General features: G+C 39.0%; 1 long non-coding RNA gene across 1 annotated transcript; it reads left to right on the forward strand.

Annotated features, from left to right (window-relative positions):
- The first annotated feature begins 815 nt into the window (after positions 1–815).
- On the forward strand, positions 816–16011 carry LOC141542336 (uncharacterized). The gene is made up of 3 exons (XR_012482130.1): positions 816–893; positions 7911–7960; positions 15805–16011. It is a non-coding gene; the product is annotated as an uncharacterized LOC141542336 (long non-coding RNA).
- The last annotated feature ends 8139 nt before the right edge of the window (positions 16012–24150 follow it).

Below are 24150 nucleotides of genomic sequence, written 5' to 3' on the forward strand. Positions count from 1 at the left end.
CCTTCTCTTCTTCTTCGGCCCCTGTTTTATTAAGGGCAATTTTCCTTGTTCTATCTGGAATCCAGCGGCCTTCCCCATCAGGATCTGCAAGACATAAATATCCTGGCCCTCTCCAAAGTACTAAGGATGGACCTTGCCAATGTCCTTCCTTGTCCTTTCAAAGGACCTTTTGAATGTTCTCCAGCACTTGAAGTGCTGTTTCCATGGGACCTAGTTTTCTGTCCTGTCTATAAGTTTGTGCCATATGTATCATTTTTGGAGAGAGGCCAGTATCCCTATACAAAATTATAAGTGTATAAGGCCTTATCCACATCTGCCTGTGTGGGCCATTGGGGATTCTGTCTACTTCCTCCATCTTTCTATTTAACAAGGGTGGCCTTCAGAGTACTATGGACTTGGTCCATTAGGGCCTGACTCTGTGGATAATCAGGAATCCCCGTAACATATTTAATGGTGAACATGGCGAGGAAGGTAACCATCTGCTTAGAAGTATAAGCTGGACCATTGTCATTCTTTATGGTATTAGGAACTCTGTGAGAAGAGAAGCAACTATACAAATGTTTAATGATGGGAGTATTCTCATGGGAGGCCACAGTGGCCCAAAGGCATTTAGAAAAGGCGTCAGTCAGCCCACATAGGTCACATCAATTGCCACAAATCATTAGGGGATAAACCCCAGGGAGTAACACCTTTACTAGGTGGAAGAGGGAGAAACAGAACACACTGAACACACTGCTTCCCTAACTGTTGGGCTTGTTCCCAGGTGAGGTCATAAAGGCAATGTGGAAAAAATCATGGGCACATTCAGGGGCTGTGGCAACTGGGAGAAGGGAGCATTGTAAAGCCTGGTCCGCCACCTCATTGCCAGCAAATATGCCTCCTGCACAGCATTGGTGAGAGTATACATGCAGGACGTAAATGGGATGTTTCCTAGTCTGTAAAATCAACTGCAAGTCAGCAAGAAGGTCAGCAATTGAAGAATTCTGAGGTTATAGGATAGCATCCTCAATGCCTCTGAAACACTCAAGACAGCACATAAGCTGTCTGATATGATGTTAATGGGCTCCAGGTATCTCTTACAGGCCTGGAGGATAATGAAAAGCTCATTTTTCTGGATGGAATCTTAAGGAGTCTCTAATACCAGAATATCTTTTGAGCGCTCATGATAAAGTAAGGCCTGTGGTTCTTAGTAGAGTCAGTAAAGACATTTGTTCCTTGCACAGGCTCATCAACAATCGTCTTATGAGGGGGCTGTGCCAGAATATGGGAGAGCAAGGGAAGGAGCAAGCATGTAGAATGGGGTCTTGATGTAGTCCAAAAGGCACAATACGCCCATGGCTCCCAGTTCAAAGGATAAACACAGTAAGTGTCTTTTCCCTGTTAGATGAGAAGCTATTTTTCCTGCCTCAAGGGCAAGTTCTCCCAGCATTTCAATGTGGTTTGATAATATCTTCTGTGATCTTGTCATGTACACATATTCCAAAATTTCACTACCTTGATATAGTACTACAAAAGGAATTTTTTGGTCTACTAAGTAGACCTCTACAGGACACATGGGGTTCCACCTCGCTGTGTCAGATTAAGAAGCGAGAGAAATGATATTATAAATTACGTCCTTGATGGAGAAGGTCCTTTTATGAGGGGAGTTTAGATCAGACTCTCCTTTCAAGATGTCATATAAAGGCTGCATTAAAGAAATAGGACTGGGGGGCGAGCCCTTAACCATTGAATTTGTCCAACCAGTTTCTGAAATAGATTCAGAGTATTCACCTTGTCTAATTGTAAGTCAGGTATATGGCTAGTAACTGCAGAAGTCCCCATGCAGAGCCCCAGGTAAATGATGGAACATTTATATCAGATCTTTTCTGGGACTACCACCAGTCCACATTAAGCGAGAATACTTATGGTCTCTTTGAGCAGGCCAGAGAGATCTTTCCCACTGCTCACTGATAACAGTGTATCATCCACATAATACAGTATCATGGCCTGAAGCCACGCCTTCCTAACTGGTTCTAGCATTTGAGCTCATAAGCCTGACACAAGATGGGGCTACAACACATCCCTTGGGGGGAGAACTTTTCCTTGGTAGCCTGGATCAGGTTCTGCATTGTTTGTAGAGGGAATGGGAAAAGCAAATCTTTTCTTGTCCTCTGGGGCCAGAGGGATGGAGAAGAAACAATCTTGTATGTCTGTTACTGTAACTGGCCAGCCGGTGGGTACCAGATTAGGAGATGGCATGCCAGACTGTGGGGCTCCCACAGCTTCAATAGTAGCATTAATAGCCCTAAAGTCCACAGCATTCTAAATTTCCGAGATTTTTTTCTTGATGATAAATACAAGGCTATTCCATGGGCTATATATTGGTTCTATGTGCCTTGCCTTCAACTGTTGTTGCACAATTTCATGTAAGGTTTGGGCTTTGTCCACTGAGAAAGACCATTGAGATACCCAAACCAGGGTGTAAGATTTCCATGTTAATGGTGTGGAGCTTGATATGAAAGGTGGTGCCCCAATAACCAATGACCCCAATTAAAAATCCTGTGGGAGTGGTATATGTTCCTGCCCCATAGATTGTACCTGAGATCTGTGACCACCAGGGTTCTGGATAACCCCCATTTATCTGCAAACTGCCATGGAAGATCTTCTGTTGCAATCCCTTTAGGTATAGCAGCCACAAGGGTATCCATTTAAAAGGCACTGGAGCCAACATTCTCACATCTCTTTATCTTCTCTTTCAGGCCAGCCTCCTCCCATCTAAAGTAAGCATGGCCTTCTGGTAGTTAGTATTAGCATTCTCCCCTGCCAATTTCTATATATAAGGAGACTGGAGGCTTCCCTTTTACCCATGGACCTCTTAACAACTGCCTGTAGGCAGGCCACAAAATCAGAAAAATGTTCATCTGGGCCCTGTTTAAACTTTGTCATGGAGGCTTCTGCTTTCCAGAAGCCTGAATTTTGCTAAATACTCATTGAACACACTGGGCCACAGCTGCATATGCTGCTGCATCATATTGTATTTGATCCTCACATCTTTTATACCTTCCAGCTCCTATTATTTTTTGGAAATCATTTTGAAGGGTGCGGCTCTGCATGTCTTTTTTTTTTTTTTTTTTTTGGCAAGTTTTTTCCCAAGTCTGCAAACAGAGTCATCAACTGAAGAGTCCCAGAGACACTAAGACAGACTTTAGCAATAGTCTTCCAATCATTTGGGGTTAAAAGTAAGCTTTCTGCTAAGGAGCATAAAAATTCCTTTACATAAGGAGAATCTATACCATATGTGTGGACTGCCAACCTCATTTCTTTTAGTTTTTCTGTTCTATTGGGGCCCAAGTTCTTCCCCTTTGATTATCCTCAAATACTGGGCAGGCATGAAGCCATTTGTCTGCCTCCATCTCTCCTTCCTGAGGTGCCTGCTGAAGGAAAGCAGATAAGGTTTTTTATACATTCCATGCGGAAGGCAGAGCTATTGGGGAAGAAGGCCAAGTGCCTGCAAACAGAGGTGGAGGTTGCCATTCTTTCAATTGTTCCTTCCCTCTCTTTTGTTCCTCTTTATCACTACCTGCTTCACTTTCTGATTTCTCTTCTGAGTTTATATCAGCCTTATTGGCACTTGCTAAGTTAGCATTTTTTCTTTGCATTACAGAGCTTTTTTTGCTTGGGAGCTGATTCAACTCTCTTTCCTTGCTTCACTGCTTTCTGAATCATTTGTCCTAAAGTTGTCTGGGAATCTCCAAAGTCTTCACAAGGGGGAGCAGATGGGAGACATCTCCTCAGGGAGGGTGGGGGATGTGGGAGAAGACCATGCCTTAGAGATGGAGGCAACCTTTCCTCTGTTTGCTTTCTCCTCCCTCATCTTATCACCATCCTTTTCTTCAAGGTTATATGTTTCTCTGTTTACTTCCTCATTACTCATCTTATTCCTGCCTCCTCCTGTTCTGTTATATCCACTTCCTGTTTCTTCCTCACTACCTCTTCCTTTTTCATCACATCCACCTCCTTCGTCTTTTGGTTTACTTCCTGCTTCTTTCCCACAGCTAACTTCCACCTACTCCCAGTGAGTGCCAGTTTATATCCCTCAGTTGTTTTATGATTCTCCATTTACACTTAATTATCTACTTTTAATGGATTGCAGTTTGTACTCTTAAGCTTCTTAAGCTTCTAATCACCTGATAAATGAGGTGATGCTGTTCTAGGATGGCTCTCATTGTTTCCTTATCATAGGAAGCCATCAGACTACCTACTACCTCTCATTTTTAAAAATCAATTTCCAATCCTGCTTGCTTCACTATTTTATAAACTTTTCCCTAGCACCTCCCATTATGGGACCCTCACAATAATTTATCCCATCCCTAACTTTCTACTCACTAGAGCAGAATTCTGTCTCCCTTCCCAATGTGTAGACCTGCTACACAGTGAGGTCCTAGCTGCATAGTCATGGTCACCACTTAAGTGTCCCTTAGCCCACCTATTGATGGTCTGTGACTAGGCTAGCTTAGCTGCTTTCAGGCTCTAGCCCGGATCACACAGAGACAGATTGACCAAGAGGTGCAAACATTCTGTCTTTATTCAGTTATCCTCTCAGTGGGAGTAGCCCAAGAAAGCAAGAAAGCAGGAGAACAAGAGCACAAGCTTTGCTCAGGGCTGTTTATTTAAGCTGCCTCTTCTCTGGGATTGCCTATGCTCAGCCCACTCAGAACTGCATAGGTGGAGTAACAAAATGGAAGCTTCTGGAGTTAGTGCTGAGTCCCAAGAGGAGATCTAGCAAGAGGACATGCCCCTCGCCATCTCAAGAAACCTATAGCAGTTTCTTTAACTCCTTCCAGACACAAGCTCCTGCCTCAAGAGGCCAAGCCCCTTTTTAACTCCTGGGCCCACCCTACCAGCTGATGTGGCATACAGGCTCCACAGCACATCTTAAAGAGAGAGCAGGACCTTATTGGCCCTTACACTCAACATTTTAAAAATGGTGAGAAAACAAAAGCAAAAAGAATTCTGACCACAGACAGCTTTTGTGAAGAAAGAGCAGATTTCAAACCTGAGGACAATGAAAACAGATCACTTCCAGATGAAGTCCCAAAAAATGATATACATTGGTCCCTTTTTTTAAATAAAGCTCTCTAGGAAGATTTCAAAAAGGATCTTAAAAGAGAAAAAATGGGGAAAGGGAGTGAAAACATTGCAAGAGGATTTGGAAACCAAAATATGAAATTATCAGCAGAGAAGATCTCACAAAATAGAATTGGTGAAATAGAAAAAGTACATAACTCCTTACAAAATTGATTTGACAAAATTGAAAAAGAAAACAACTCCCTAAAAAATAGATCTTGTGAAATGGATAAAACAACCCTCTGAAAAGTAAATTGGTTAAGTAGAATTTGCAAGGTAATTGTAAGAGAAGTAGACTTTCTACCTAGGGTGAGATAGTTAAAAGGATGTTTGCATCAAGGGTACAAATAGAGGTAAAGTGTATTAGGGAACATAGAGAAGAAGAGGAGGAGGAGGAGGAAGATGATGGCAAATTTGTTGCCCTATCAACAAAGAAAGCCATATATCTCTCCTTGATTGGACATGAACCAGAAAGAAAAAAAAAGAAAGAAAGCTGTATCAAAAAGTTTTTCAAAGAAGCATATCAAATTCCCCTCACCTATCCATGCTGGATCACAAATATATCTTCTTCCTTATCAATGGACAATCAGAAAAAGACTAGAAATTTGAAAGTGCAGAGTTGGGCAATGGGCAATCATTGCTAAAGATACATAAGAGGTGGAAGATGACAAAACTGTTTAATGAAAATTAGTGAGAAATAGGTGAAACCCAATGAAGGCAGAGTGGCTTGAATTCATGAAACTAAGTACTGAGCAAGCTTCCTGTCTCTGCACAAACAATCCAGCCTGCAATGAGAGAACTAATTGACTAATTGGACGGAGAAAAATGATATAATGGGGAAAATGGTTATATGTGATGTCATGACTAGAGAGAGAGAGAGAGAGAGAGAGAGAGAGAGAGAGAGAGAGAGAGAGAGAGAGAGAAGAGGGAAGAGGCAGAAGGAGAGGGAGAGAGAAGCGTGAGGAGAGGGAGAGGAGAGAGGTGGTAGGTAGGGAGAGAGAGGGAGAGAGACAGAGAGGGAGAGGGGGGAGGAGAGGGAGAAGAGAGAGGCGAAAGGAGAGGGACAGAGAAAGAGGGAGTGAAGAAAAGAGAGTAAAAGAGAAAAAGAGTGAGAGAAAAAAGGAGAAAGGGAGGGAGAAAGAGAAAGAGAGGGAGAAACACTGTGTGTCTGTTTGCTCCATAACCTGGTACTTCACCAACTAAGGGGCTGCCTAGTGTTTCTCATCTTCCAGAAGCTCTTACAGGTAGAGGCTCCATGATATAGACTATTCTGGGGTGAGGATAGCTGGATATGTGTAGAAGAAGGAATGAGGGAGTTTATATTGGGGGAAGGTGTGTATTTTTGTGGGAAGTTACTGGTCTAGAGATGACTGAGACATTCCTAGTGCCAGCAATAAAAGATGGACAAGATGCTTGGTCCTCTGCCTTCAATGGAGTAGCAGATAGATTTCAAGTGAGATCCATGAGAGAGAACCTTCTTCTGCTGACTCTGGGGAGATTACTCAAAACATTTGAGACTCACCTACAAAGGAAATGGCTTTTTGTTGTTATCCTGAAGAAGCTCCTCGGTTCTTAAGTAAAAGAAAGATGTGGGCCTGGAAGTTGGGAAGACCCGAGTTTTAAATTCAGTCTCACTGAGAGCTGAGAGTCCCTGAGACAAACCATTTCACCCATTTGCCTCTGTTTCCTCACAGGGTTGATAGTAAGGATCAAATGAGATGGTACAGTGAGAAAGGCTGACAAGTACAGTGCAAAATACAAAAGACAGGTGTTCTCTCTCTCTCTCTCTCTAATGTGACCCTCAGACTGCCTGCAGGTCCTAAAAATTTCCTTATTGGGGGATGATACAAATTTTGTATCCCCTTAGCCAAAGAAGAGATGGGGCAGAGCAGCATCAAAGTTCCTAACCTTGATCTGACAATTAACCTTCTGACACTGATACTGGAGCCTATTCCACTTTTCTCCAAACCACATATTATACTCATTTTTAAAAATTCTCTGCAATTTCAAAATGTGTATCTACTCTATTGCTTTTATTTACTTGGAGAGAGGTGGATTCAGTTGTTCATTGTACCTGTAGATATCCCAGGTAGGTGTGGAAAATCCCTTTCTCCTGTACTTTGGTAGCCAACCTGTCATTTGTTCTAGAGAGCTGATGTGCTTCAAGGCACTGAAAGGGTTAAGAAAGGGTTGTCCTGGGTAGACGTTCAGGTCGGGACTTTCAAGGCTCTCATTCTGGCCTCCATTGTAGTTACTACTTTTGCCCTTAGGTCATGTAGATTTGAGAATAGGAATATAAGAGAATTGTTAGGGGAAAGAAGAAGCAGGGATGAGAGTCCATGAACTGTAACAAGTTTATAGGATGTTGTGATATCAAAGAAAATTGGAATTATTCTCAGAAATTGTGTGCTTTGGGCAGAGTCTGATAGGAGGTACCTGCCACAGCAAAGAAACAAATTTTGAAGATTCTTTTTTATGCCAACACACCCTTTGCTTATAAGGTTGCATCCTCTATTTCTTCTATTGGCATGCAAGGGCATTTCATAGTTGCTGCCTTTAGATTGCTTTTAATGATGTTGACATAGGAGAGATGGGATGGAGAGAGGAGGAAAGTGACAAAGGGACCTGTAGGAATAGATCATTTTTATCAAAACGTATGGGTCGATGAGAAGCAACACCAAGGCTGTAACCACTAAGAGGTTAGGGCCTTCTTGGGCTGCTTGCTACTGCTTTAGCTGGGAAGATGGGGTAGTTCTTGGAACAAGAGTTCTTAGTATTTATTTCTTTACATTCTTTTCCCTCAGAAAATCCTTGAAAACCAGCATGGTGAACACAAATCAGACACTTCCTCAGGGTGAGAATCAATCAATCATGGAGTAATCATTGTTCTGATATCACTTAAAAGAGAAAGTTACCCACAAAAAATTCAATCTGAGAGAGAGGGCCAATAGTATCAATTAGAATATCCCAGATAAATAGAGAGCATCTAAAAATTGTCAGAAGGCATTTTCCTCATGAAATAATGAGCCTATCAGAAGAGTTCGGGAAACAGATGGACAGAGTGAGCAGGTTGTGAGCTAGGGGAGTGAAGAAAAGAAAACATCTAGAGGGAAAAAGATTGTTGAGTAAAGGATTAAAAGATGCCTTACTCAATGAATGTTGTGAGGGGTAAGCAAAGGGAAGAGTGGGGGATGACTGAGCCTGCAAACCTGGCTGACAGAAAAGGGAATCTCGGAACAGGGCAGAAGATGCAGGACAAAGGAGGGACTGTGTTTTGCACACATAGAAATTCAGGTGCAATTAGGCATTTGGGTCAAAATGTCCAACACATATTATATGGGAATGGCATAAGAGAGCTCCAGAGAGAGACTGAGGCAGGATCAATATACCTGGGAGCGATTTAAGCTAAATCTGTTCCCATTGCTTCATAGGAGGATGATACTTTTAACTTCTTAGGACATTATCAATATTCTGGCAATTAGAAGGAGGAGTATACATAGCTAGAGCATAAGGGGTATGAGTAGAATTTTAAGGAAATCTTTTTTTTTAAATGATGAAAAAGAGCGAGATAGAAATGTAATGGGAAAAGGGAAGGAAGAAGTGGAATGGTGCAGATTTTCTGCTATAAGAAAAAGAGTCAAGAAAAAGCTTTTCCATTGGAGGGGGAGAGGAGGAGCACAGGTTAAGTGAGAGAACATTACTCTCATCAGAATTGGCTCAAATAAGAGACATCGAAAATACTCTATAATAGAGGCATAGAAAACTATCTTAGCCTGCAGGAAAATAGGAAGGGGATGTAATATGGAAGGGGGGTGATAAAAGAAGAGATCATGTTGGGGGAGTCAATAGTGAAAAGCAAAACACTTTTGGAGAGAGACAGGGAGAAAGGAGAAAGAGAATAAATGGGGGGTAAATACAAATAACAATAGTGAGTGTAAAAATAATTTTTTAATTAGAACAAAAGGTTTGGCAATTGTCAATGTTGTGAAATTACCCATGCATATATCTGGTAAATAAAAACTATTAAATAAAAAATAATAATTTTTAAGCAAGTTTCTCTGATGGAATATCATTGTTCTCTGGGAAATAAAAACCAATGTTCCCAGGGGGAAAAAAAGAGATATATACCATGCATAACATGATAGCAATGTTCTGGGGAGACCAGTTGCAAATGTTTTTGTTGTTCCCAGTAACACAATTGTCCACAACTACTCTGACTTAGGATAAAAAATCCTATGCATTCACAGAGACGGAATGGATATTGTGCTTGAATATAGATCAAAGTATTCTCTAGTTCCCTCTTTATCTCTGTATTTCTAACTAAATTTCTCATGAGGCTTTTTATTTTCATTAGGGTGGGAGGTCTTTGTTTTTATTCACAATTTTTATGAGAAAATTTTGGATATTGTCAAAAGTGACTTCTTAATTGTGAGTGGGATTCAAGAAAAGAAACTACAAAGCAAAAATCTTAAAAACAAATGTGAAAAAATCTTTTGAATGTAGCTTGGGTAAATGGTTCAATTAATTAAAATTTTAAAAAAGAGATTCACTTTTATACTTTGGAGGGTATAATACTAATTTTGCATTTCAATTAGTAAAACTCAACTGAATGAGAATGTGAGAAACCAGAGTCCAGAGAGTTTAGAAGAGAGAGAAAGGGGAGAGAATAAGTAGAACCCACAGTCAATAAACATGTATTAATTATCTACTATGTGCCAACCTCAATATTAAGTGCGGGGGGCTTACCAAGAATACCCCTAGCTGAGCACTGGCCTGGAGGAGTTCCCAGTCTAAGGGGATGACTCCATACAAACAATTCTGAAAAAAATTAAGTGTTTTACCAGAAAAACTGGAAGCAATGAAATCGTTTCTTGGGCTTCTTCCTGGTATGAAATGAGGGAGAGCATAGGCAAGAGCACATTAACAGGATTCACTTGTCCTCCAAAGGCCAGGTACACTATTGGTAGATCACAATTCCTGTGCTGCTGCCATCTTTCCTGCCCACAATCTCTTTGCTGATTCCTTCCGCCTTTGCTCATATAGTCCCTCCTCCATTCACAGACTTGGTCCAGGAGCAGAGGGCAAAATCAGTGATGTTCCAAGGTCTCCGTTCCCCTATTGCCCCCTTGTCAATAAGAAGCAATGAGCAAGTATCCGATCTCAAGGGCCAGGAGAACATCCTTTCTAGCAGGTCAAAAAGTGGAGAAAAATAACATTAGGACCCTGACATGGGTGAGAAGTTTGGCTTCGTAGCTCCTCCTATGACCAAGGCAGTGCCTCTGCTACTGAAAGAACCATTCCCAGACACTACAGCCTGCTTTACGACTTCCCTTGCAGAGCAGCAGATGCAACTTCCTAAAGGACCACAAAAGTATATCCCAGCCTGGCCACAGATTCCACATCCATCGACATTGTCCTTGAACCCTCCTCTGATTGGCTCCAGGGAGAAGCTTCTGGACCACAAGAAATCACTCCAGCCTGTCCTGAAAAAGCCACTACTCCATGAAAATGGACCTCTAAAGTCCACCTTGCCCTGGACAGGGAATGTCAGACATCCCCTCACAAAATGACCTCCAAATTTCACTCTGCCCTGGCCAGGGGCAAGATATCTCTGGAGATTGCACCTGAAACCTTCTCCCAATGGCCCCAGGGGGAAGCTTCAGGACCTGAAGAAGCCACACCAGTTTATCCAAGAAAAGCAGCCCCTCCTCCTCCTCGCAAGAGGACTACCAAAATCTGTCCTGCCATGGCCCCCCAATCATAAACTTGTCCCAAGACCATCCTCAAACTCTCCACACCAAGGCCCCAGGAAAAAGATATACCAGCTGGTCTGAGAAAAGCAGCTTGGGCTCCTCTGAACAGGATCACCAAAATCTGTCATCTGATGGCTCTTAATCCAAGCCATTTTCTCCCAAGACAATCCCCAAACACTTCTCCTAAAGATTATATGGAGCAGGTTCTAGGCAGCAAGGTCCTTCTGGGGGCTTTCTAAAAAATTCCCCTCTAGAGGATTCTAAGAATTTAGATGAGAATAGATTGTTAAGGTCCAGCTCCCCCAATTTCCCTCACAAATTGAACAAATGGTGATGCCTCAGGGTAAACATAGACATTGAAATTGAAGATTTGGGGGAATCAGGGCAAATATAGACATTAAGGTCAAATATGGACATTAAAATCAAAGACCTGGAGGTAGTAAGGGCAAATATAAACATTAAAATAGAAGACTTTGGGTAGTCGGGGCAAATATAGACATTAAAATCAAAGTCTTGGGATGTAAAAGGGGTCCTTCAGACATAACACAAAATGATGCAAAGAAAGCCATTGGGCTGGGGATGAACCTGTCTGAAGCGCCAACATCTCGAGGCAAATCCACAGAAACAAGCGGGACCCCCAACCTAACTGGGTGTTGGTAGGAGCTTCAATGGGAACCACAGAGTTCATCTCCCAGACTGTCAAGTTGAGGTCAGAGTCCTGGAGCCTGAATGAAGCTGGGCTGATTAGGATTGCATCTGGGTCCACCTGTGCCACTGAGAACCTGAGAACATGGCTTTGACAAGAAGAAACTAGCCCTCAGTGGATACAGTCAGGGATGCTGCTGGTAGCTGGTACTTGCAGGAGTGGGACACCTTTGTTTGGTGTTCCTGATCAGAAGGCAGAGCTGAAAGGAAGCTTGAGGAACCATCCCTCTAAACCACAATTAGAGGTGCTTAATACTAATTCCCCTTTTTAAAAAATGTACCTGCAAAGAACCAATCTACCATTGAAATATATTATGCAAACAAGGAAGACTAGAGTTTATCTTCACAGGAGAACACTTAAGTAAAAAAGATTTTGCTGCAACAAATAATGTAAATGGCTCCAAACCTAAAGAGTTTGGAGAATTGAACTGAACTGAACCGAAAAATCAATTTAAAAATTAAATGAGAAACATTGAGGAAAAACTAACCAAAATAAAAAATAAAATCTGTCCAACAAAAACCAAAAGCTAATGGAACAAAAAAGGAAACCAACTTGCAAATGAGGTACAGAGTCTCAAAAATTAATTATTTGAAAATGAGGATTGGGCAAGGGGAAGCCAGGGATGTTAAGACAAATCAAGAACTAACAAAACAGATTGTAAAGATTAGAAACAAAGACAACAAAATGTGAAACATCTTATAAGTTAAAAGACAAATTTAAAGAATGGATTAAGAAGAGAAAATAGAAGAATTGAACTACCTAAAATCTGTGACCAAAACCTTGACACAATAATGCAAGAAATACTTTAGGAAAATTGTCCGGGGGGGATGGGAGTGGGTGGCACGGGCAGAGCCAAAATGGCAGAGAGGAGACACAACTTTATCTGAGCTCTCCAAAATGTCCCTCAGATTAGTGGCAAATCAAGCCTCTGGTCTGGTTTTGGAATGAAAGAAACCACAAATATTTGGAGTTTAACAAATTTCCAGCAGAATATGATTTGGAAGAATGTCAAAAATGTCTGTTATTATTGAGCTGCCAGGGAGGAGGCCCAAGCACAGGAAGTACATTCACCCAAGGAGGTATGGGCTCTGGACGCTGGGGAATCTACCAGGAAGAATCTACAGCAGTATTGGCTCCTCTGTCCTGGTTGCAAGCCAGTAGATCAGCAGATAAGCTGGAAGACATTGAACCTTAATACAAAGGACAGACAGTGAACCCCTAAAGTCCAGAATATTGCAGCCCCTGGCCACTCCCATCCAGTTTGGAAGTTAATTAGCATTGACCCACTGCAGTCACTGTGGCCTCTAGAGGAAGCTTGTACGGTCTTCCCTTTGCTCTAATACAGACCTTTAAAAAAAAAATAAAATAAGCAAAAAGTGACTATGACCAGAGATAGTTTTTGTAGTGAAAGAACTCTATGGTGAACAGAGTTCAAACTCTGAAGACAGTTTTTGTAGTGAAAGAACTCTATGGTGAACAGAGTTCAAACTCTGAAGACACTAAAAGCAGATCATCTCCAGATGAAACTCTAAAAGGTGATATCAATTGATGCCCATCTCATAAGGCTCTCTTGGAAGAATTCAAAAAAGATCTTGAAAAAGAGAAGAAAAATGGGGAAAGGAAAACATTGCAAGAGTGTTTAGAAAATGAAACCCAGAAATTATCTGAATAAAACTACTTATAAAATACATTTATTGGAATATCAAAAGCATATGACTGGTTACAAAATAAGATTTGCATGATAGAAAACTTGAAAAATTGAATTTGTGAAATAGAAAAAAAATGCATTAAACAAAACATCATTTAAAAATTCAATTGGCCAAATACAAAAAAAACTTTTAAAAAAGTAACTGAAGAAAATAATTCACTGAAAATTGAACAAATGCAAATGAATGACTCAATAAGTCAAAACCAAAGAAAAGTGAAAAAAGAGAAGAAAAAATAAAATACCTCATTGGAAAAACAACTGACCTGGAAAATAGATCTAAGAGAAACAATCTAAGGATTACTGAACTTCCTAAAAACCATGATGAGAAAAGATGAGATACCAGTTTTCAGGAAATCATCAAGGAACACTGCCCTGATGTCCTAGAACCAGAAGATAAAATAGCCATTGAAAAATTCACCAGACACCACTTGAAAGAGGTCCCAAAATGAAAACTCCAAGACACATCTTAGCTAAATTTCAGAATTATTGGATCATGGAAAAATTATTGCAAGCAGCCAGAAACAAACAATTCAAATATTGAGGTGCCAGTCAAGATCAACCAGGACCTGGAAGCTTCCACTTTAAAGGATCAAAGGGCCTAGAATCTAATATTCTCCAAAGCAAAGGAACTTGCATTGCTGCCAAGAATCAAGAATCAACTATCCAGCTAAACTGAGCATTATCTTTTAGGAAATAAAATGGGCATTAGATGATACAAGTGAATTTCATTTTATTTCTGATGAAAAAACCACAGCTGAACAAAAATTTTCACCTCCAAATATAGAACTCAAGAGAAGCATCAAAAAGTAAAAAGGAAAAGAACTCTTAAGAACTATACTTCTGTTATGGGTATTCATAAAGAGTGCTGATATAATTTGATTTTATTGTGATAATATGGAAAAGCAACTAGAGATGGAAAGGGGATTAGACCAAGAAAAGAAGAAAATGAATGCAAAATGAGGGAAATTATATCTCATGAAGAAACCAAGAAGACCTCTTATAAGTGAGGGAAAGAAGGGAGGGGGAATTTTGTGAATCTTGCTCTCATCAGATTTAGCTCAAAGAGAGAATGTCAGACATATTTTGTATCAGAGAGAAACATCTCTCACATTATCTGGAAGTGGGAGGAAAAAGGGGAAAGGAAAGGGGGAGAATGGAAAACAGCAGTAGTAGGGAAAAGCTGAAATAAAGGGGGAGGGGCTGTAAATGACTAGGGCTGTTTAAGGGAGGGTAGTGGTCTGAAGCAAAATAGAAGAGCCAAAAAAAGGGGGAGAAGGAAAGTGAAAGCATAACTTGGGGCAAATAAGATGGCAGAAAGTACAAAATTAGTCATTTTCACTATCAATGTGAATGGGATGAACTCTCCCATAAAAAAAAAGTAAATAGAGTAGATTAAAAGCCAGAATCATATAATAGCAGTTTACAAGAAACACATTTAAAGTACAGTGATATATATACAAAGTAAAGGTAAAAGGTTATATAGCAGAATCTGTTTAATCTGTTATGCTTCAGGGAAGTATATAAAAAAAAAAAAAAAAAAAAAAAGCAGAGACAGCTATCCTGAGCAAAAACAAAAATAGATCCAATTGAAAGAGATAAAGGAAGAAACTATATCTTGCTAAAGGATATCAGAAATAATGAATCAAAAGCAATATTAAATATATATATATATATATATATATATATATATATATATATATATTTATATATATGCACCAAGTGATACAGCATCCAAATTCCTAGAGGAGAAGTTAGGAGAGCTGCAAGAAAAAATAGCAAAACTATACTAGTGGAGAATCTCAGCCTTGCTGTCACAAAACTAGATAATCAAACCACAAAATAAATAAAAATTTAAGCAGGTAAACAGAATTTTAGGAAATCCAATGTATGATAGATCATTGGAGAAAACTGAATGAAGATAGAAAGGAGTATACATTTTTCTTGGCCTTTCATGGAACATATACAAAAAATGACCATGTATTAGGATATAAAAATCTTTAAATCAAATGCAAGAAAGGCAAAAATAATAAATGCATTTTCAGATCATGATGCAATAAAAATTATATGCAATAAAACAACAAAGGAAAATAGACCAAAAATTAATTGGAAACTAAATACTCTAATGCCAAAGAATGAATGGGTAAAACAACAAATCAAAAACACAACAATATCATCCAAGAAAATGACAATAATGAGAACATAACAAAATTTCTGGGATGCAGCCAAAGTGGTTATTAGGGGAAATTTTATATCTCTAGATACATATTTTAAAAATAGAAAAAGAGATTATTAATGAATTAGGCTTACAACTAAAAAAGCTAGGACAAATTAAAAACTCCAATTAAATACCAAATTTGAAATTCTGAAAATAAAACAGCAGATGAATAAAACTGCAAGAAAATTGAAGTTTATAGGCAACTAAAAAAATGGCTCAATTATATAGCAAAGTTTCTTGCTTTTACTTTTGCCAGACTTATGCTTACCTTATATTTGAAATGTACTAATGTTTTTGTGGACCTCCTTTGTTTTAGAAAAGCCAAGATTATCTATGGTTCACCTGCTGGCAAGAGCTTCCTGGACACAGAAAATGGAACATCCTAACAGTCAGCTTTTGCTTATTATTCATTTAAAAAAATAAGTCAACATACTTGTAGGATATAATAATAATAATTTGACTATGTTCTTCAGGGTAATGACCATGTAGGGGATGAAGATAACCAAGAGTTTCTATGACAGCGTATGGCCTGCCAAACAATTAATTTATTTCTATAATAAGTATCTCTCAATTTTCAATAAGATCTAGGTTGGGAAAGGGGCTTTTAGATAGTTCCTCTAACATTTTATATTTCCCTCTTATAATCGATTGCAAAGGGTAATAATACCTGTACTTCCAGCAATGTCTACTTCTGAGTCCCAGTGGTAATAAGGGTGATTCAGCATAGGAAAAGGCAGAGCACAAGTTTGGGACAGGCCCAACCAAAATAGAGTGACATTGAATATGGGCTCTCAATTATGAACTATCTATCTATCTATCTATATATCTATCTATCTATCTATCTATCTATCTATATATATATATATATATATATATATATATATATATATATATATATATATATATATATGATCAACCCAGGATCAACCCAGTTGTTTCCAGAGGATTACCAGCAGAGGACAGGTGATGAGGTGAATGTTTATTCTTTTTTAAAGTGGGGGGGATAGAAATTCCTGAAAGATTTCCATTGAAATACCAAGAAGCATTGTACTCAAGTCAGCAGAAGATATATTTATCAGGGTTAAATTGTAAATCTTTTGACACAACAAAATATCCAAACAAATACCCAGACAAGTCCTCTTGCAGAGTATATCTCCCAAAAATATTTAATGAAAACTAGCACTTTAAGATTTACAAAGCACATTGCATATATGATGTCATTTTATCCTACTCAACATTGTTATTATTCCCATTTTACAGATAAAGAAACTGAAGAAGGAAGAGATTAAATCACTTGCCTAGAAGTCATATAAATTACTAAGTATCTGAATAGAATGCAAACTCTAGTCTTCCTGAATACAAATTCAGCATTTTATCCACTAAACCATGCTAAATTTCTTAAATTATTTACTATTCTCCTTCCTATAAAAATAATTTTAATTATTCTTTAGTGAAAGCTTATAAAAGATCATGATAGCTAAATTCCCAGATTCAATGCATTTCATTATAAATTAAATTTATCTTCCTATCCTGTTTTGTTTGTAACAGAAAGGGAAAAAAAAACTTTTTTTAAAACATTGCTTTCATAAAGAATGAGATCATAAATAGATTAGAGGAACAGAGAATAGTCTACCTCTCAGACCTGTGGAGGAGGAAGGAATTTATGACCAGAGGAGAACTAGAGATCATTATTGATCACAAAATAGAAGATTTTGATTACATCAAACTAAAAAGTTTCTGTACAAACAATACTAATGCAAACAAGATTAGAAGGGAAATAACAAATTGGGAAAATATTTTTAAAAGGAAAGGTTCTGACAAAGGTCTCATTTCCAAAATATATAGAGAACTGACCCTGATTTATAGGAAACCAAACCATTCTCCAATTGATAAATGGTCAAGGGATATGAACAGACAATTCTCAGATGATGAAATTGAAACTATTTCCACTCATATGAAAGAGTGTTCCAAATCACTACTGATCAGAGAAATGCAAATTAAGACAACTCTGAGATACCACTACACACCTGTCAGATTGGCTAAGATGACAGGAACAAATAATGATGAAGGTTGAAGGGGATGTGGGAAAACTGGGACACTGATACATTGTTGGTGGAGTTGTGAAAGAATCCAGACATTCTGGAGAGCAATTTGGAACTATGCCCAAAAAGTTATCAAACTGTGTATACCCTTTGACCCAGCATTGCTGTTATTGGGATTATATCCCAAAGAAATACTAAGAAGCGGAAAGAGACCTGTATGTGCCAAAATGTTTGTGGCAGCTCTTTTTGTTGTAGCTAGAAACTGGAAGATGAATGGATGTCCATCAATTGGAGAATGGTTGGGTAAATTGTGGTATATGAAGCTTATGGAATATTATTGCTCTGTAAGAAATGACCAGCAGGAGGAATACAGAGAGGCTTGGAGAGACTTACATCAACTGATGCTGAGTGAAATGAGCAGAACCAGAAGATCACTATACACTTCAACAACAATACTGTATGAGGATGTATTCTGATGGAAGTGGATATCTTCAACATAAAGAAGATCCAACTCACTTCCAGTTGATCAATGATGGACAGAAATAACTACACCCAGAGAAGGAACACTGGGAAGTGAATGTAAATTGTTAGCACTACTGTCTATCTATCCAGGTTACTTACACCTTCGGAAGCTAATAATTAATGTGCAACAAGAAAATGGTATTTACACACATATATTGTATTTAGGTTATATTGTAACACATGTAAAATGTATGGGATTGCCTGTCATCTGGGGGAGGGAGTGGAAGGAGGGAGGGGATAATTTGGAAAAATGAATTTAAAAAAACTACATAAAAAAATTGCTTTCATGTTCTACTACTTTATTGAAGGCTTTAATTGCCTCAATTAATGAAAACAATGTTCCTTCCTCTTTACAAGCATTATCATCTTAATTTATTTTCCCTGCCTTATTTATAGCTAGCATTTCTCATGCTTTGTGAAGAAATAGTGGAAGCAGTAGGCATCTCTGCCTTATCTTGGATTTACCTGACCAATTTCCTCAGCCAATACTTGATTTTAGACCACTATTGATCCTATTAAAGAAACCTGTTTTGATTCCTATGGTTTTCAGTGTTTTTAACATGAATAGAATGTTTGTTTTTTTTAATCAAAGGCTCTCTTTTCAGCTAATTGAAAATCAAGTGATTTTCACACTTTTTGTTACCCCTGCAATTGTGGACCTCATTTTCATAATCTGTAAATGAAGAGCTAGGGTTACATCACCCTTCGAGTATCCTTATGATTCAAGGTGGGGGGAGAGCAATAGAAGGAAGGGAAGGCCCCTGTTCTTCCATGTATCCAGTCAATCAACTTTTATCAATCCCCTTACTATGCCCCAATGCAACAGGATATGCTGTCCCCAGATGGATAGCAAACTCACTTAATGGCATCCACTAGCAAAGCAACAGAATATTGGAGAATCCTTTCCTGGGAAGTGGAAATGGTAGAAGGTCCAGTTTCTTCTGCCAAAATATCAGGGTAATTCTGTAGAAACACTGTCCAATTCTGTGAAAAGTCATGAATTAAATTGGAGGCAACTCCTTTGCAGGGAAGTTCTTACTCATCTGATCCTGAAATTACCAAATGCTCATTAATATGCCACCAAATAGCTTCCTCCTCCTAGAAATGAACATCACAGCAGATAGCCTGGCACAGAAGGAAAGAAAGCAAAAAGGGAACTCAGCTTAATCTAGCAACTGGGAGGAAAGAGTGAATGGTGTTTTATACAGGAAGTTATACAATGAGGTTATTCTGGTTTATCTATTCATACATAGCTTCATTGTAGATGACACAGCTCTAAAGAAATATAAACATGATAAAATATAGAAAAGATATAAAAATAATATGATAAAATGTAAGGGCCCTTTAAATGGGCGGGTATAACGCAACAGGAAATTGAGTGGCCCAGAAGTATTATCTGTGGATATAGGACTGCCCTGTGGGTGGGATCTTGGCCATATTGAGATAGCTTCGTAATGGGTGACGACTCTCTCTGGTTGGCTGTGTGTGTGACCTCACAGGCCCTTTATAAGCCCACTGCAGACAGCAGTCGCTCTCTTTAACCTGGCTCCCTAGCCTGGGGTAGCCAAGCCAAGCCAAGCTGATAGATAGACGAGAGAGGTAAGAAGTTTGGTAGTGAACACATGGGTCTTCAGACCAGGTGTTCACTAGGGAACTAACAAGTCAGGGCATCAAGTCAGGGTATTATGTGAATAGGTATAATAAAGGCTTTTAAGATTACACATGGCTGTTCTTGAGTGTGCTACCGGTTATTAAACTACTATTCAAGTAGACTTTTGAAGGCCTCAGAGGAGGCGAGCCGGGTAAAGTTGACACTGCAAAGGTCAATGGTCAAAGGTACTCTGTTGGGCCTAGGACAGACTGGTAATAGTAACTGCTAGGAGGGCATGTTACAATAAAATAATCAAACCTCTCTACACACAGTGTATAAACAATGTCCCTAGGCTGCTGTCCCCTTCCAATCCTTGGGTTCTAGAGCATGAGAATATGAGATCCTACAGTCAACTTCCAGGGGATGAGGCTGAGCTGAATGAAACAAAGCAGCCTAGAATGTATTTAGATGAAAGAAACTAAGTCCGCACAAATTTAGAGTGCTAAACAGCACTGGAAAACAATAGGGAAAGAGACCGTTGTTCTCTTCAGGATTTTCCCATCTCCCCTTCCAGAGCCTACAGGCTTTCTCTAGGCTTCTTGTAATGAGGATCCCTCATGGGATGATATAGATGAAGTTCTAGACTTGGCATGAAAAAAGATCTGGATTCAAATTCTCTCTCCAATTTAAACCAATCCAGTGTGGCCCAGTCTTCCTACTTGTCTCCTATTCAAATAAAAAAGGGAGAATAGCATATGTAACACTTACCTTAAAAGATACCTTTTAAATAATGGATGTTAAAGCATCTAGCAAACTTTCTAAAGTGCTTTATAAACGACGTTATCAGAAGTACTTTGCTCTTACTAACACCAATCCAAACTAGGAACTTTTCATTTTCCATCTTCAGTTCCAACTCTCAAAATCAAAAGCTGCCTGGTTTTCCCCAGACATTCAGGCCCCCAAAATGGGTACTAATGAATTACTCAGAAAATATCATTTACTTTGGAGCTTTTCAGAAATTATGCTTTAAGCAAGAATTTCATGTACTTTCACTGTGAAGAAAAGAGGGCCCCGTGGGGAGAGAAGCTTTTTAACATTTCTCACATCATACCATACAGCCTGCCAAGAAAGGAAGTAAGGGAAGAGCCTGTTGTTCAACTGATCTTGAGTAAGTTAAAGAAGTCTTTTTTGCCCCAATTTTTACTAATTTACCATTTTTTTTCCCAACTCAAGGAGCCCAAAGCTTTATTATGTTGCCATATGGTGGGCAAAGTGGGGGAAAGATTCCGACTAAATTCCTAATGAGCTTTCAATTTACAAGGGGAAAGAGGGCACCTTGTATTGCTAAGGAATAACCTGGGGGATTAAGAAAGATTTGTCCTGGGTAAGTGTAGGTTAGCATTTTCAAGGCTCTCATTCTGGCCCTTCAGGCCCACATTGTAGTTACTACTTTACTCTTAATAAATGTCATGTCATGGATATGAGAATATGAATATGAGAGAACTCTTAGGGGAAAGATGATGCAGGGATGTGAGCCCATAGACTGTAAGCCTGACAGGCCCATAGGATGTTGTGAAATGAAAGAATATTGGAATGCTTCTCAGACATTTTGTGATTTGGGCAGTCTGATAGAAGGTCCACAGCAAAGAAATTTTGAAGATTCTTCTTTATGCTGACAGACACTTTGCCTTCAAGATTCCATCCACTCACTATTTCTTCTATGTCATATAAAAGAATTTTGCAGTTGCTGCCTCTGGATTACTTTTAATGATATAGGAGAGAAGGGATGGAGAAAGGAGGGAAGAAAAGGGACCTGTAGGAATGGATCATTTTTATCAGTTGTGTTGAGACTAACTCTACTGTAAAAACATATAGGATCATGAAAAGCAATAGCTGGGCTGTTAGAGCCTTGTTGGGCTACTTGCTACTCCTTTAGCTGGGAAGATGGGGTAGTTATTGCAAGTAAAGCTTTGTAAACATTTGAAACACTCTCTTCTTTCAGAAAATCCTTCTCATTTAACATGGCAAAAAGAAATCGGATATTTCCCCACAGTGAGAATCAGTTAATCAAGAAACATGTAGTAGTACTTGTGCTTATGTGAGTCACTATACTCAACAAGGAAGATTCCCCGAATGTCCATTCTAAGAGGGAGGATGAAAAGTACATAAACTAGAATATGCCAGATAAATACAGAGTATATAAAAATAACATCAGAATACACGATTCTAATGGAAAAATAAGACAATCAGAAGAGTTTGGGTGGCCAGGGTGAGCAGGTAGTTAGCTTTGAGAGAAGAGAAAGAAAACTTCTAGGGGGGAAAGGTTATTGAGTAAGGAATTTTAAAATGCCCAACTCAATGGATATGTGGGCTAAAAAAAAGGAGGAAAATAGGGTGGATGACTGACCCAGCAAACCTGGATGACAGAAAAGGGAATCTCAGAGGAGAACAGAGGGTATAAGACAAAGAACGGCTTCTATTTTGCACACCTTGAGATTCATGGGCAATTGGGCATTCAGGTCCAACATACATTATGTGGGAATTGGGGGAGAAAGCTCAAGAGAGAGAGAGAGAGACTGAGGCATTGGTTTAAGCTTTATGTGTTTACATTCTGACATAGGAGGGTTTTACTTGTAACTCCTTAAGACATTCTCAATATTCTGGCAGTTAGAAAGGAGTATACATAGCCAGACAATAAGGTGGTAAGTTGAATATGAAGGAATAATATTTTTTTTAAAAAGATGAAAAGCAGAAGGAAATGTACGAAGAAAAGGGAAAGGGAGAAGGGGAATGGTGCAAAAATTATCTGTTATATGGTAAAGAGGCAAAAAAAAGCTTTATTAGTGGGGGAAACAAGGAGGAGAGGTTGAATGAGAGGACATTACTCTTATCAGAATTGACTCAAATAGGAGACACCATAAATACTGAATTGGGATATAGCATTCTAGTTCAACCTGCAGGGAAAATGGGAGGAGAATGGAATATGGGAAACACCGGTGATAAAAGAACAGGCCAATTTGGGAGAGTCAGTGGTCAGTAGCAAAACACGTTACAAGAGAGACAGAGTGAAGATAGAATAAATGTGGAGAAATACAATTAGCAATAGCAAACGTAGAAACAATTTGTGAAGCAAGCTTCTCTGATGGAATATCAGCAGAATGTAATAAGGAAAAAAAAAAACATGGAAAACCAATCCCTCCATGAACAGAGTGAAATATGCCATATATGAAATGATAGCAACGTTCTGGGGTGAGTAGTTAAATGATTTTGTTGTTCTCAGTAACACAATCATCCACAACTATTCTGAAGGACTGATGATAAAAATCCTATCCATTCAGAGAGAAGGAATGACTATGTCTGAATACAGATCAAAGCATCTACTATTTCCTTTTTTATCTCTCTGTTTTTAACTTAATTTTTCTTGAGGCTTTTTATTTTGCATTAGACTAAGAGATCTATGTTAGGTTTTTGTTTTTTTCCCACAACATTTATAGAAATGTTTTATATAATTTCAAATGTGGTTTATAACCAATGTAAAAAGATTTTTAATGTAATTTGGGTAAAATATTAAATAAATTAATTGAAACTTAATTTTAAAAATAATTTACTTTTTTACTTTGAGGGATTTAATAGTAACTTTGCATTTCAAATAGGAAAACTCAACTTAATGTCAGAAACCAGAGTATAGAAAGTTTACAAGAGAGAGAAACAGGAGAGAATAATTGGAGGCCACAGTCAATAACCATTTATTATCTCATGTGGACCAAGCTCCATAGTAAGCACTGGGGGATACAAAATGAAGTACAAGCTAGGTACTGATCCGCAAGAGCTCCCAGGCTAAGGGGGTGACTCCATAAAAACAATACTGTACCAATAAGTGCTTTATCAGAAAAATTAGAAGTAAAGAAGTTGTCTCTTGGGCTTCCTACCAGTAGGCAATGAGGGAGAGCACAGGTAAGAGCACATTGACAAGGGTCCACTTGTCCGCCAAAGGCCAGGCACACTATTGGTAGATCATAATCCCAGAGCTGCTTCCATCTTCCCACCCACAGTCCCTTTCCTGATTCCTTCCACTTTGCTCATATGGTCCCTTCTTCATTCACAGACTTGGTCCAGGAGCAGCAGAAGAACCAATTCCAGAAGGAAGAATCACTGATATTGCAAAGACCCCCTCACTGTATTGCACCTTTGTCAATGAGCAAATGTCCAACCTCAAGAAACAGGAGAAAAATAATCCGACCAGGTCAACAACACAGGAAAAGTATTTTAGGGCCCCCTCTCAGGTGGGAAGTTTGGCTTTCATTGCTCTCCCTTTAACTCTGCAGTTCCTCTTATACTGATGAAACCCTTGGCTCCTCTTTTCCCCAAGCATTATAAGAAAGTCACCCCAGCCTAACTTGACAAAAGTGATGGTGCTGCTCCGAAGAGGTCATAGAAAGTCCTTCCCAACCTGGACACAGAATACAAGACATGCCCAGAGATAATCTCTGAACCTTGCTCTAAATGG

The sequence above is a fragment of the Sminthopsis crassicaudata genome, chromosome 5 (genome assembly GCF_048593235.1).
Source record: "Sminthopsis crassicaudata isolate SCR6 chromosome 5, ASM4859323v1, whole genome shotgun sequence".
NCBI lineage: Eukaryota > Metazoa > Chordata > Mammalia > Dasyuromorphia > Dasyuridae > Sminthopsis > Sminthopsis crassicaudata.